Here is a 13,999-nt window from a genome sequence, read left to right as displayed (position 1 = left end):
CTGTCTCTGGCAAGTTAGTCATGCCATGCTGCAGTGAAGAAAAAAATTATTTCACAGAGGAAGCTCCTCAACAAGGGTTAGAATGTAGGAGCTGCAATGGACAACAAAGCATTGGGAAAAGCCTTGTTTTTAGCCAAGGTTGTAAGTGAAACCTTGAAACTGAGGTAAAACTCTGCTATTACCTATCACCCTTGACTTTTAGAGATGCATTTCTCTATCAGCCCCTGCCTGTGCTGGTATTTAGATCAAAGGTAGTTATTTATATCACTTTGCACTGTGCAAATAGCAATTAGCAGCATTGTTGTTATAAGTATAAACTTACCCTGCACTGTATTGTGTTGTTGCAACAAAATTTTGTCAGTAGGTGTTTCTGAGCTGGCTTCTTCGGGTAACTGAGAGCACACTTCTAGGAAGGGCTCATCACAGTGACCATAAAGGAGACACAGATCAGATCATTTCATCTCAGTAACTCTTTCTCCTTCCTTCTTCTTTAACAACAGAAGGAAAAAGAAACAACTTAATGGTTGGCCAAGCTCCCCAGGGTTGTCAGGTCATTCTGAAAGTCTCTGTCAAAATAATTTTGGCAGGATGGTTTCTCTGCTGTGATGTGCTGCCTTAAAAAACCCCCATCAAATATAATGAAACGCTAAGCAGGAATATTATCCAGAGATTACCACAACCTATTAATATCTCCTCTGGCTAAATCTCAATTGCTTTGTCCTCATACAGTTACTATTTGTGCATCCTGCTCAGATGACAATATAAACTAATTCAGGATTTTTGTTTCCATAGCTGTGTTTCTCTGACAAACTCATTGGCTCACCTCCACTCACAGATCCTGTTTCTATGCCAGGATTTGCTATCACACATGCCTGTCCTGATAAGGAGTCTTTTCTCAGAACAGGAATTGAAGCCATCAATTAGAATTAAACCAGGGAGTTTTTCTGAAAAGAGACCCTGGTATAAATCATAACTGGTGCTACAAAATTATTGTGCTGCAGAAAACCTGACTGCATGACAGGTGTGGAACCAGCAGAAATGGCAGTCATGCATGAGCTCTCCATATCTGTCTTACAAAAACACATGGTGGAACAGGAATATTTTCAACAGCCAGAACAGCAGAAAATGGGTATGCAAGAGCAAAATATTTAATTTAATAAATTAATTTTAAAAACACTCCCATCACTTCTATAAATATATCTAATATGAATAGAGAGCTACTTAAATTGAAAATACTGTCTCTTTTAATACCTGAGGCTTCAAACACAATAGGAAAGGCTGAAAGAACCTGTGTGCAGTGTAATGGAAACATAAACACAGAAAAAATATCAACATTGGATAGACTTGGACTTAAGGGAAATCAGAGTGAATAATTTACTGGCTTGCAAAAATGAGCACAGTGGTAAAAACCTCCCTGGTCCAGCACTCTGGCTAGTTCTAAGTACTGTGAAATTTCTATTTCTGAATGTAAATAAAATTTAACAGAAGTACCATTTATTTGCAATGGTATCTTCTTTGTAGGTAGTATATGATGAAAGTCTCATTGTTGCAGTAGAAACAGAATCAGCAATAAATATCATATCCAGTTTTGAATTAGAAATCACTACAAAAAATTCTAAGACTGGTCTAATTGTAAAATCTCAAAATTATCTCAGTGCTATGGAATGAAAAGAAATGACAGCATGTCAATAGCTGAGTAGAAGAAACTTCCATTCCACCTACATAATTGCATTTAAGAGGAATTTTTTTGTTGTTTTTCACAGTGCTAAAAAGGCCTTTTTCAGTAGAAAAGTATTCTCAACTGAGGTTACGCAACAGCTCAAATGAAATGAAATTTGAGTAATGAGTCAGTTGCTGTACTTTACCTCCTAAAGTGTAAATGTAATAAAAGATCATTCTAGACGCAAGAACATTTGTTTCAACAGAACTTGTTGTTAGTTGATACAGTATTTGTTAGTTGATACAGAAAACAGTTCTGATTTCTCTGGCATGTACTCTTTTTTTTTGGTTGGTTTTCTTTTTGGATTTTTTTTTTCCCCAATGAGAGCAATGCCTCAAAAGAGCAATGATTGTTCTTAAAGTGCATTTCATGGCTGCAAAAAAAAACCCAACTAACCCAGCTTTGAGAAGTATAAGGAACTTAGGTAATACACTTCACCCCATTTCAAAATTCGTGCCCTTTACTGAAGTTCTTGTAGTTGCCTGCTGCAATGTCTAATGGATTTGCTCCAGCTGTTGTGGAAGTTCCTCTGAGCAGAAGGACTGCATCTTTGTTAGAAATATATTTCACCACCAAAGTCGCCATTTACAATATTTTGCTTCTTCCGAAATGATCTGAACTCTTCACATAAAAGGAACTGTCCCACATTCACTGTTCTCAAAACAAATGACCTTGGGGAAATATTTTTATATATCTTAATTAGTTGACCTACATTATAGGAACCAGAGCATAGTTGTTAATGGAGAGGTAAATTAATAAAATCACCTACAGAAAGGAATAATGTGAACAGAGGACTAAAAGTCACACAGGAGCTGTTTCTCATCTCAACTGTGCATCTACACTGAAAAGATGCATCTCTGAACCCAAATTTGAGCTACATTTAGACAATGTGGATGCTACAGACTGGTCCTTACTGTGGGCCAAAATAACAGCACACACAGCTGTGTACATATTTTGTCAACTACCCATCAGGCCCCCCTCGTGATTTTGGTTTTCATCTTGCAGCTCCACTGTTTCTGTTTGGTCATAAAGATATATTTAGCTCTGTGAAACCTCAGCATTGAGTAATCAATTAGCTAAGAGCAGGTGAATAATTTATACACAAAAATAGTGTAACTGCTAAGAGTTAGGTCATATTCCAGCAGATTGTAGTAGATTGGTAGTAAATTGAGATCCATAGAAACTACTGCACACACATGCTTGTGAAATATCTGATGTAACTGAGACACTGCAGGTGAACAAATTGCTCCCACACTGTGCAGACTTCCAAATAATTTCTTTGTTTGCTTGAGATCATAAGTATTTACATGCAGGCCACAGAATTAACTTAATTACTCAGATTTCAGTATTCTTCTTTAGAAATATTACCCAGTCAAAAGAAAACATGGTGATTTCCTAGGGCCAGGCAGATCTTGTGCAGCAATAAACCATATTGCATAAAGGATTTAAAGTGAGGACAGAGAGGAAGACATAATTCTTCATTACACTTCCTTAAGGATGGATTTGATCTGCTGAACTGAAACCAGTATGGGTTACCAGCCAACAAAGGAAGATAATTGTTTTATAAAATGCAGAAATATAAATATATGCATATATGCATAAAAGTAATTCATGTACTAACACTGACATTTACTCTCATACCTCTTTCTAGCTAGTAATGATTAGAACATACCTTATTAATATATCAGTCATATATATATACATATATTAGTGAGATATATATATATAGAGAGAGATAGATAGATACATATATGCATGTATCAGTCACAACTGATATTCAAAAGGTAAGGCCTCTGAAATGAAGCACTTTAGATTTTACATGTCCTACTCATGAGGGAAATTCACGGGGATTTTGCGTCCTGGCAGTAATTTCTTCCTGGCTGCTTTTTCCTTAAAAGTTGAAAGTAGAGCAGGTAGAAAAAAATCTCTAGATATTTAATAGTTTCTGACTTCTGAAAAAAAAATATTTAACAGCCTTTTTCTATGCCCAATCTGACTTTTAAGACTGCGGCTACTTTCAGATTACATGCTGTGTGCTTTTTCCGTTCCTTTGTAGACACAATACAACAACATCCAAATACCAGTTGATCTCATTGAGCAAGAAATCTGATAAGGACTGACAGTGCTATGGATTTCCCCACACAGGGTGGTAAAGCACTTTTTCAATAACAGCAAAAGTTACAGCAAAAGTGGTAAAGCCCCAAAACTTTCAGACAGACAAGACCAGCAATATAAAACCCAGAAGTAGGTTAAAGGAAATGTAAGGGACACTGTTTATACAGAGAATTCATGTTGACTGGTAGAGCTCAGGCTCTAAGCAAACCTAAACCTAAACCTAAACCTAAACCTAAACCTAAACCTAAACCATGCCCATAGCCTTTCTCCAAAACTCTTGGCAGTCTCAGGTGGGATCCTTGCTGTGGGTGTCTTGGTGGGACAGAGAAGGATTTAGGCACATGTGACTGCTTCCCACAGATTCCTACACCCCCCTAATCTCTCACTGCAGAGCACCTCTGATAGTGCTGTGGCTTACATGTGTCATGCCTGTGGTACTCACTTGTGCCCTTCCTGTCCCTGCAAGGACATTGAGTGCCATACAGAGCCATTTTTGATTGGGATACAAAAGCTAAACACAGAACTATCATTTACTTCATGTAAAAGGCAACACAAATTCTATCCTGAAGAGCCAACTTCTTCAGGAGAGCAGAAGAAGAGCATCAGTGGTTTTGATTCTCATGGCAGATCTGCCTTTGATAGCTCTTTTCTGCAAGACTTTGTAAGGTCATTTGGATGGAATGAAGAATTAGTTGTATTAATAAAATTAATGATAATTGATCTTATGGACAGGCCTGAGTTTATGTTGGAAAGGGCTGACCAGGGAAGCTCATGTTGCACTTGGAAGTGAGAGGACAGGTTTGGTGATGATGCCTCATCCTTTGAGGGTCTGTATGTCAAGCACTGGCACAGGCTGCCCAGGGGAGTGGTGGAGTCACCATCCCTGGAGGTATTTAAAACTTGTGTAGATGTGGCACCTGGGGACATGGTGTAGTGGTGGCCTTAGCAGTACTGGGGTAATGGCTGGACTTGATGACCTTAAAGATCTTTCCAACTGAAATGATTCTATGGTTTTATGATTTCAGTCTGAGATATGACCCTTAGGAAATTCCATTCTGCTTCTTCCTGTAATAGGACACAGCATTGTGCCAGACTTACAATCTCTGGTCCTCCAGCCCAAACTCTAGCATGTCTTGGGCCCTGCTTTTAAATACCCTCAAGAATCAGAATTCTTTGGGGCCTGGGAGAAACAAACTCAGGTGTTAGTTACAGGACAACAGCAATGCAACAGAGAGAGAAAATTCTGATCAATGGCGCTCAAATGGAGTTTATGAGAGCAACTGGAACACATATTATGTTTTAGTTAATCTCTTTTTGGCACATTTACATCAGTCAGTAAGTTCTGAACTGCCACTCTGAGGATAAACATCCCCTTTTTGTGTGTCACACATCCTCAGCCACAGTAATCTGGGCCAGAGGGGCAGGCAAGGATCCTGCCATCTGCTACCACACTCCACCCAGCAGGGACTGGGAATCACAGCTCTCAGCAACATCCTCATCCATTTACTGAACTAGACTTTGGGCAACCCTGTCGGCCACACCCCGAAACACTGCTTGCAGAATTTAATGATAAACTAGGAGAAAGAGGGAGAGACACTTATGGAAAATAAAACTTTAGAGAATTGTCAGATAGACTCCAGCTAGAGAATAAGGTCAGAGGGCAACTTTACTCAGTAGGAAACTCAGAGGGAAACTCTCACAACTGCAGATTGCATGAAACTGGAAGGACATTACCCTGCATTTGGGTTTCTTACTTTTTTCTCTAAGCAGCTGCTAATGGGGGATGTCCAAGATAATACAATGGGATGGAGAGATTTCTAGGCTCATCCACGACAGCCATTCCTACCCTTTTCTCCCCAGAAGAATAGGGAGCTTGGTTTATCAGCCTCAGTGGCTGTTGCAGGTCTTACACAAGCCTTGCCCTACGTGGGAGATGCCTTGTTTGCCACTGCAGTGTTTGTAGCTAGAGCTGGGGCTGGGCGGTTGCCTGGCAGAGGTGAGAGCTCTGCACCAGGCACGGCTCTTACAGGGGTTGGAGCTCTCGGTGTCCTCTGCCCACACAGCAAACCTGGTCTGACAGACTGCTGGGGGAGCAGAGACAAACAGAACTTAGGCACTTTCACCACAAGAGCACACTCAGGGTCACATTGTTTGGCTCTAATGCAGGTCAGGTGGCACAAAGGCAAGACTGCCCATGCTAGTTTGTCCAACATGGCTATTAACCAGGGACAGTATTTGAAGACAGGTTTGTAACAACTAGAAATGCAAATAAAGCATCAGTGTCTTCCAACTAGAGGCTAAAGGTCAGCAACAGTATATTGAATAATCTGCATATGCACAGGAACTTTGGAGAGTCTACAGAGGAGCTGCTGGACAGACAAGTCATACTATGTAAAACAGAATTCCTTTCTAGACTCATACATAGAAAGAATGTTCCTGCTGGATGAAAAAATCCGCATGAATTTTCAGAAATGAATACAGAATTCTAAACATGATTATGTCACAAATCTTCCAAACCTAGTTATTATATTCCCAGTTAATGAGCAGCTTGTTAAATGCAGGAAATAAAGTCAGCAGTGATTTACTGCACAGTGCAATTGATAAATCACTGCTCCATTGAATCACTCAGTACATGGGACTGAGTGATCTCCCATCTGCTGTGTCCTGTCTGCTGCTGTCCTGCAAACCGTGCAATTATTTAGATCAGCCCAGTGTGGGTGCAAGTCACTGACATCTGATTAGGCAACATGACGTGCTCTTTGTGCTGTTGTAAATACCAATGTGAAGTGCTCAGCACTCCTTTATGAGCTAATTGACACACAGGAGCTGCATGTTTTTAACTAGAGTTTAAAAACAGACTCCATTGAAACATTGAATGTGCAAAGGGAGGGCTTTAGCAGCTGTCTGGAGAATTTTACACTCAGAGAGGTGTGATTGCTCCTGGTTTGTTTCAGTGGTTTCCCAGCTTGGAGACTGTCACTGTTCTGCCCTTACCAGAGAAAGCAGCACCACCTGAACTTAGGTGGTATAAAATCACACGAATGCCTCTCCTTCTCCTTCCCCATCCATCAGCTGATAACACTGACAACAGTGCTAATTTCCTCTGCTCCTTGGCTTGTGCCTGTGTTACCAGGGATTTCGAGGTACTATGTATTATGTAAATATATAAAAGCAAAGGAGTATTGACTTGCCATGTCAGAGCAAAGTCAGGTTTTCATGGAGAGATGAACAAGGTACAGTTAAGGGAGAAACAAACACATAAAACTTCAAGTCCACATATGCTTCTTCAGAGAAAATGCATCCAGTCCTAAGCCAACACAGAGCTGCCTTTTTTTGGATGTGCTCTGTAAAGCCTGAGTTGGATCAGGGGTGTGAGGGAGCAGATCTTTAGTCGTGGCCTGGATAGGCAGAGGAAGAGGAGGGAGATTGCTGCCCACTGACTATGTGCTTGCAGAAATTTTCAGTGCTTTTCAAGTGGAGCACATGCATTTCTGTGACATGGGATGAGACAGAAGATACTTCTGATGCTAAACACCCATTGTGCCTAAACCAAACCGACCATCCAGGATGTGCATGTGGCCAGCTGCATTCCAGGAGCCTGCCCAGAGCCAGCAGGCAGCAGAACAACTGCACAGAAAACAAGTTGAGGAATTCCTGGAATTTCTGAAGAGCATTAAAATAACCTTAGTATCCAATAGCAAGCAGGTATGAGAGATAATAGCAGAAGTGACTGCTTAATGCTCTTTGATATTCGATTAAGTGCAAATTTTGTAAGAAAACGTATTGAGAGTGCTTTTTGCAGCTTTTCTCTACCTCCCAGACTCTTTGGGAGCAAGGACACAAGGACACAAGGACTTCAGGAAGCCTCCAGAACACTCACTCAACTTCTGCATTGTAACAATAAGAAATTTTTTTCTCCTGTTCATAATAATTTTCCCAGTTCCCAGAAATATTTGGATCTCTAGTAGGAATGAATCTCTCCTTGCTATTCTACACAGATTTCTATCAACAGCCAGATCTCCCTACATGGCAGCATACACTTCACTTCAAAGATCTTCCCAACCCTTTAGGCTGTAATTAGACTTGTAAATGCTGGAGCCAATCTGCCCAACAGGGAAATTTCTCTGAAAACAAAGATTTTGTAAAAGTTGAAAGAGAGGATGGCAAACAAGAAATGGCTTGTGGCTTCTTGAAAATTCTCCTGCTAACTTTCATTAAGTCTGGTGAAAGAAAACAGCTCTCTGTTCCTATTGATAAAGTCAAGAACATGGTTTGTCTTTTAAAATGTAGACTCCAAGTTCTTCCCCTCTACCAGCTGGAAGTTTTCATGAGCCTGGAAATTAGACTGGAAGGACATGCTGTTGGTCTCCTACTGTTACACTCACCAAAATCACCTTCTTTCAATTGTAACAGAAGTCTTATATTACACTATTTTATGACACTTCTTATCTATTTTTACATTCAGGTTATATATGTATTTCCATTCATTTACACACTGAATGGAAATCTTTGCAATGGATCTTACTTATGGAAAGGGGGGAAATTGTTGTCTGGTCTGGAAAACAAAAGGCTTTGGGCTTTGGCCTTTTAAAATATAAAGGGGGCTTACAAGAGAGAGACATTTGCCAAAGCCTGTAGCAACAGCACAAGGGGCAATGGTTTTAAACTGGCTGAAAGCAGATTTAGATGAGATATCAGGAAGAAATTCTTTACTGTGAGGGTGGTGAGGCACTGGAACAGGTTGCCCAGAGAGGCTGAGGATTACTCACCCCTGAAGGTGTTCGAGGCCAGGCTGGATGGGGCTCTGAACAACCTGTTCTAGTGTAAGGTTCCCTGGCCATGGTAGGGAAGTTGCACTACAACATTTTTGGGTCCATTCCAATCCACACTATTCTATGACTCCAGTATTTATCTCTGTCTCCTGTAGAAGCTCTGCATCTTTGGCCAATAGCTAATGAAATCAGGAAACTGAGCCCTCTCCTGCCAGACACAGCTCTGATGATTACAATAAGCACTTGGACACCAAAGCTTTCAGTAGCACTCCCAGAGCTACTAGTATTTTTGACACCAGTCTACACCTAAATTTAGCAATTCCCAGACCTAATGTCAGCACAACTTTGCTATTGCTGATTTAGAATAGGGCTCTGGCACAATATTCTCATTCTGAAAATAGCTTCTAATTCTTTACCCAGGGCAGAAGTGCTGTCCTGCTCTCCCCACACATCCTGATGATTCAGTGATACACTTATTCTCATGTTCAGGGTATGCACAGACTGCAGGTCCCCAGTCCTTGTTAGATCAATAACCCAGACCCAGATAATAAGATACACTGAATATAAAGGATTCTAAACCTAAATAATACCCAAATCTACAACTGGAACCTGTCATTTAAGGGGACAAGCACCTTCAGGCACACAGGCTGCACAGTCCAGGATGTGAATATGCAGAGTGACAGCTGACTGCTGGTGTGCAGAAGTGATCCCAGATGCTCCACAGGTTTCCTCAGTATGTAAAGCACACTTTATGTGCATGTTCAGAGGACAAGCAGTGCGTCTGGACTGTGTACATGCTTGGAGATTATTTTGCATGTATACAGAAGTGCTCCATGCATACATGATAGCTGAGGCCACTCCTTAGTCTTAAATTTGACTCTCTTTCATTAAAGTCACAAAAATAGTACCTCAGACTTCAAACCCTGAACTGGTCATTCATGAAGTTAATTCTATCTGAATATAAATGTAGCAGAGGTTACTGTCTCATGAGAATTTAATTCAGGAAGGAGGGGTTTACCTGAGTACAAAACCACCAATGCCTTGCAATTTTCAGCTTATTATTCAGCAGTAATAGACCTGAATGAAGATGAAACACAAATAACACTTTAACTCCTGCCACTGCACACCAGTCACTTCAAGATACACGTTGCTGTGCTTGTAAGTGATCTCTGTCAAGGCCATATTGACCACTCACTGAGAACACCAAAACCACATGCAAGATTTGTGGGGGATCATCTTATGAAAAGAGTGAAACTGTGGTCAGAAAGCCCTGGAACAGACGTCATATTTCTCTGTTTTCAAAATGAAGCACTAACACTGCCCAACAGTCTCCCAGCCCTTGCTGTGAGGTGGACTAGAAAAATGCTGGGTTTATCAGATCCAAAGCAAATCAACCAGAAAAATATTCCAAATTTACAGGAAATTCAGTTTCCTATCTGATGAGGATTGCCAATATCAGGTTTCTGGATGGAGTTTCTTGATCAGTTTGTCCACTCCATAACTCCAAAGGAACAACCGAGCATCTTTGCATGCTCCCAGTCACTCCATCCTGCCCCTTTGCTCGCATTTGATAGCGAATGTACACCAGCATGCACACTCAGGTAAACTGGAGAGCAAGAGGAGTTGACCCAACTCAAAACCAGCCTCACAAAAAAGATGAAAAAGGTCTCACCAGCTGCTCAGGTGCCAGTCCTGTAAAAGGGACACAAAGGGACTACATGAGGTGGGTATGGAGAGAGAGAGCAAAAGGTTCAGCAGCCCTAAATGAGCTTAGACTGGTTGTGAAACAATTTTCAGAACAGATCTATGAATCAGATTTCCGGCCATAAAATCACACCATAGAACAGCCAACCAAATAATTTCCCAACAATAACACTTGAGCATAAATAGAATAATATCCCAGCAAAGGAGTCAATGCATGATTTGGCCAGTTTGCTGCAGGAACAGGCTGCCTAGTGCCATTTGTGCAAATAAACAAGAAAGGGTTGCCTTGCTCGAAATTTTGTCAAAAATGCCCAGCTCTGTTATACTTACAGTCTAAGCACAGTCATGTGGTTGTGAAAGACTTTCACACTTCTTATACAAGAAGCACCTCAAGGATACACAGAAAGATGCTGGTTTGGCTTATCAAACAGAACTGTGATTCTGTACTTTTAGATTGCCTTTCCATTGATTGAATATCTCTTCCCATCGATGTTTGGTCTGGGCTATATTGAGCTGCACTGGACAACACAACAGGAGCTGCTTGATCATGCCAGTCCCTCCTGTTGGGATGGGTCTGTGGGATGAAGACAGCAGCAGCTGGGCCAGCACAACCCCTCTGAGAGCACTGTGTGGCTTTCTCAGGGCTCCTTGGAGATTCAAAGGCTCAGAAGCATTAAATGGCAGATCTCTGATCCCAGCCTCCTTGTGCAAATACATCATTGGCAAGCAGGCTTCTGTGCTACAAAGTATTTTATGGAATTTCCCTCCAACCTTCCTCTTCCACTGGGCAACAAGAGCTAAACCATGTTGCTCATACAGTAGGAAGCAATAAGAGCACAGCACCTCAACACAAATCTGCAGGAATTACAAACCATTCTACAAAACAGTAACACCTAGGTATTTCTCCATGTTCTGTTGAATCTTATCAACTCATTATTTACTCTGAAATAGGGCCTGAGGTTTCCAGCTGGATGTGAGGCCAATGAGTGACGCATACAGGAACCAAACCCACAACCTAGGTTGATATTGGTGTGATGGACTGAGTGAAATGGAAAGGCTGTGTGGGTGCAAGGATGCACCTGCTAAACCCCCATCCCTACAAACTGCACTGTCCCACATCCTTACCCTGATAAACCATGCTGCTCTCTCTAACAGTGCCCTGAGCCCCATCCCTACAACTGCACGTCCCATCCTTACCTGAAAACCATCTGCCTCTTAACGGTGCTGGCTGTGATGCAGGGACAATGACCACGTGGCAGGTTTCCTGGGGAAAACCACGTGTGAGGGGCCTCTCACAACAGCCAGCCACACACTGCTGCCTCCTGCTCTGCTGGCTTGGAGACAACCAGCTCTGCACCTCTGCCAGGGCTCACAGGGCCTGAGATGGCTGAGAAGGGATGCCTAAATGTAATTTATAAACAAATAAGGGTGGTGCTCTGAAAAACTCTTCCTACCAGCATCACTGGAGAAAAAAAAGAAAAGGTGGAGATTAATTTCCAAGTATCTCAGCAGAGGACTGAACAAGTTTAAGTTTGGTTTAAGACAAAGGAAATGGAAAGGGGAAGGGAAGGTGGAAGGGAAAAAGGAAAAGGGAAGTGAAAGTGGAATAAGGAAGGGAAAGTGGAAAGAGAAGAAAGGAAGGGAAAGGGGAAAGGGGAAAGGGGAAAAGGGGGAAGGGAAGGGAAGGGAAGGGAAGGGAAGGGAAGGGAAGGGAAGGGAAGGGAAGGGAAGGGAAGGGAAGGGAAGGGAAGGGAAGGGAAGGGAAGGGAAGGGAAGGGAAGGGAAGGGAAGGGAAGGGAAGGGAAGGGAAGGGAAGGGAAGGGAAGGGAAGGGAAGGGAAGGGAAGGGAAGGGAAGGGAAGGGAAGGGAAGGGAAGGGAAGGGTCCATTTTACATTCTGTTTACTGAAAAATAAAATCTATTAAGAGATACAGATAAAAACTTTCCTACCACAATATCAGGTAAGAAGCAGGATGAAGTGTGATTACTGCAGTGACATCAATTGGAGAAAATCAAGATCAATCAAGATGGGACTTTAGTGAGGACAAAGAAAAGGTTGTGGATCCTTTGAGCAGATGTCACTTTTCAGGAAAAAAGTGGACACAACCATATGACAAACTCAGTTTCTTTGCAGTGCTGATTAGAAATGGTAATTTTTGTTCAATAATTGAAATATTTCTGACTTTGTTTTCTATGGATTCGGTTCTTCAAATCTTGTAATAAAGTCTGAATGATGTTTCCACATAAATTCACCTTAAATTTTAAAATTATCTCTTGATTTTGAGAATGTGGCTCATTGAAGCTATATTTTCTGGAAGCTGCATTATCCAGACACAGATAATGCAGAAATGACACTTAAAAGTAACAAAGAAGAATAATGTATGGAAAACAAAAAAAACAAAAAAAAAACCAACCCCATCACGTTTGTGAACTAGGGAAGGAATCAACAATTATCCAATTACCATTTTGGTAAGAAAAGTAAATGATGCTTTGTTTATAAAGTTATTTCTATTGTTATTTAAACACTGCTCAGAAAACATGTCAAATCTCCACAATGACCTACAAACTTTTCCTTCTAAGGTGAACTGTAGATTGCACAGAATTATATTTCATCTTACTCCAGAATCGAACAGACAAAGAAAAGTCTGGGAAGGCTGCTATAAAGTATTTAGTCATACTAAGACACACAACAGAAGAAAGGAGAGATCAAGTGAAAAACTCCTTAGGCCTTGAAGCTTCCCAAGCAAAACCTGTATTGCAAAACAACACATCCTTCCACAGGATCATCAGCTGCTCAGGTTTTACCCTTGCTCTGCTTTTGCTGTGTGACCTTGACAACAGTACTCCTATCTCTATTTTCTCTCTTTTGTGTGAAAAGAAAACAATTCCTTGCCTCACAAAGATGTTGTCAGATTTATGGTTGCAAAGCGACAAACAGACCCTAATTGTCATGATATGCAATAGTTAAATTTCTGTGAAGTCAATGATGAGATCAGGAATGATTCAGATCAATCACAGTCATGTGAAAGAATTGGAGATACACAATGGGTTTGTGTTTGATATTTATAGACAGTGAGAAATCTATGATTCTGTGATTCTATAAAATTACACAAGGTACAGCATTGGAGTGGCTTTTCAAGTAAATCTGAATGCCATTTTTAACCCAGTTTTTCTCTTTACAAAAGTTTGGCAAAAGTGTATTCAATGGAGGCACGTTCATAGCACTTTGGTTTGTTTTTTAAATACTTCTGTCCCAGTCCTACTGCCCATGGAGACTGACTCACTATTGGTGTTTTTCAATGAATCAGGCATTTCCCTCAGGCTGGTGTAAGGAAGTCACCAAGATTTGCGGGGAACGTAGAAGAGAAAAAGAAACCCTAAATCATGCTCCTTTTCACTCCTCTGAAGATTCCCAACAGCAAAGTGAGACAAACAAGTTCCACTGTGACAGACCTACACACTAACTACGCAGCAAAACGATGCTATTTGGCACCTGGGAGACCTAGAGGAGCAATTAGCTAAACTTTCATGGCGTCCCCTAAGAAACTTTTAAGACATAAGTGCTTTAGAACTTTTAGCACATCACTTTTCTCACTGTGAGTGTGAGCGCATGACAGAGTTTTCCCAGGTCGCACAGAGCGGTGTCACCGTGCCAGCTCCCGGGGAGCAGCGCCGCGGGCGGGCCCGGT

At 41.3% G+C, this 13,999-nt stretch overlaps 1 protein-coding gene across 6 annotated transcripts in view; it reads right to left on the bottom strand.

Annotated features, from left to right (window-relative positions):
- The window catches only part of MCF2L2 (MCF.2 cell line derived transforming sequence-like 2), a 151,118-nt gene that overhangs the window by 43,334 nt on the left and 93,785 nt on the right, over window positions 1–13,999 (bottom strand). The gene's annotated exons all lie outside the window — the stretch shown is intronic.

The sequence above is a fragment of the Zonotrichia leucophrys genome, chromosome 9, assembly GCF_028769735.1.
Source record: "Zonotrichia leucophrys gambelii isolate GWCS_2022_RI chromosome 9, RI_Zleu_2.0, whole genome shotgun sequence".
Taxonomy (NCBI): Eukaryota; Metazoa; Chordata; class Aves; order Passeriformes; family Passerellidae; genus Zonotrichia; species Zonotrichia leucophrys.
The sequence above is the reverse complement of the archived record's forward strand: the minus strand, read 5'-3'. Positions and strand labels throughout refer to the sequence as shown.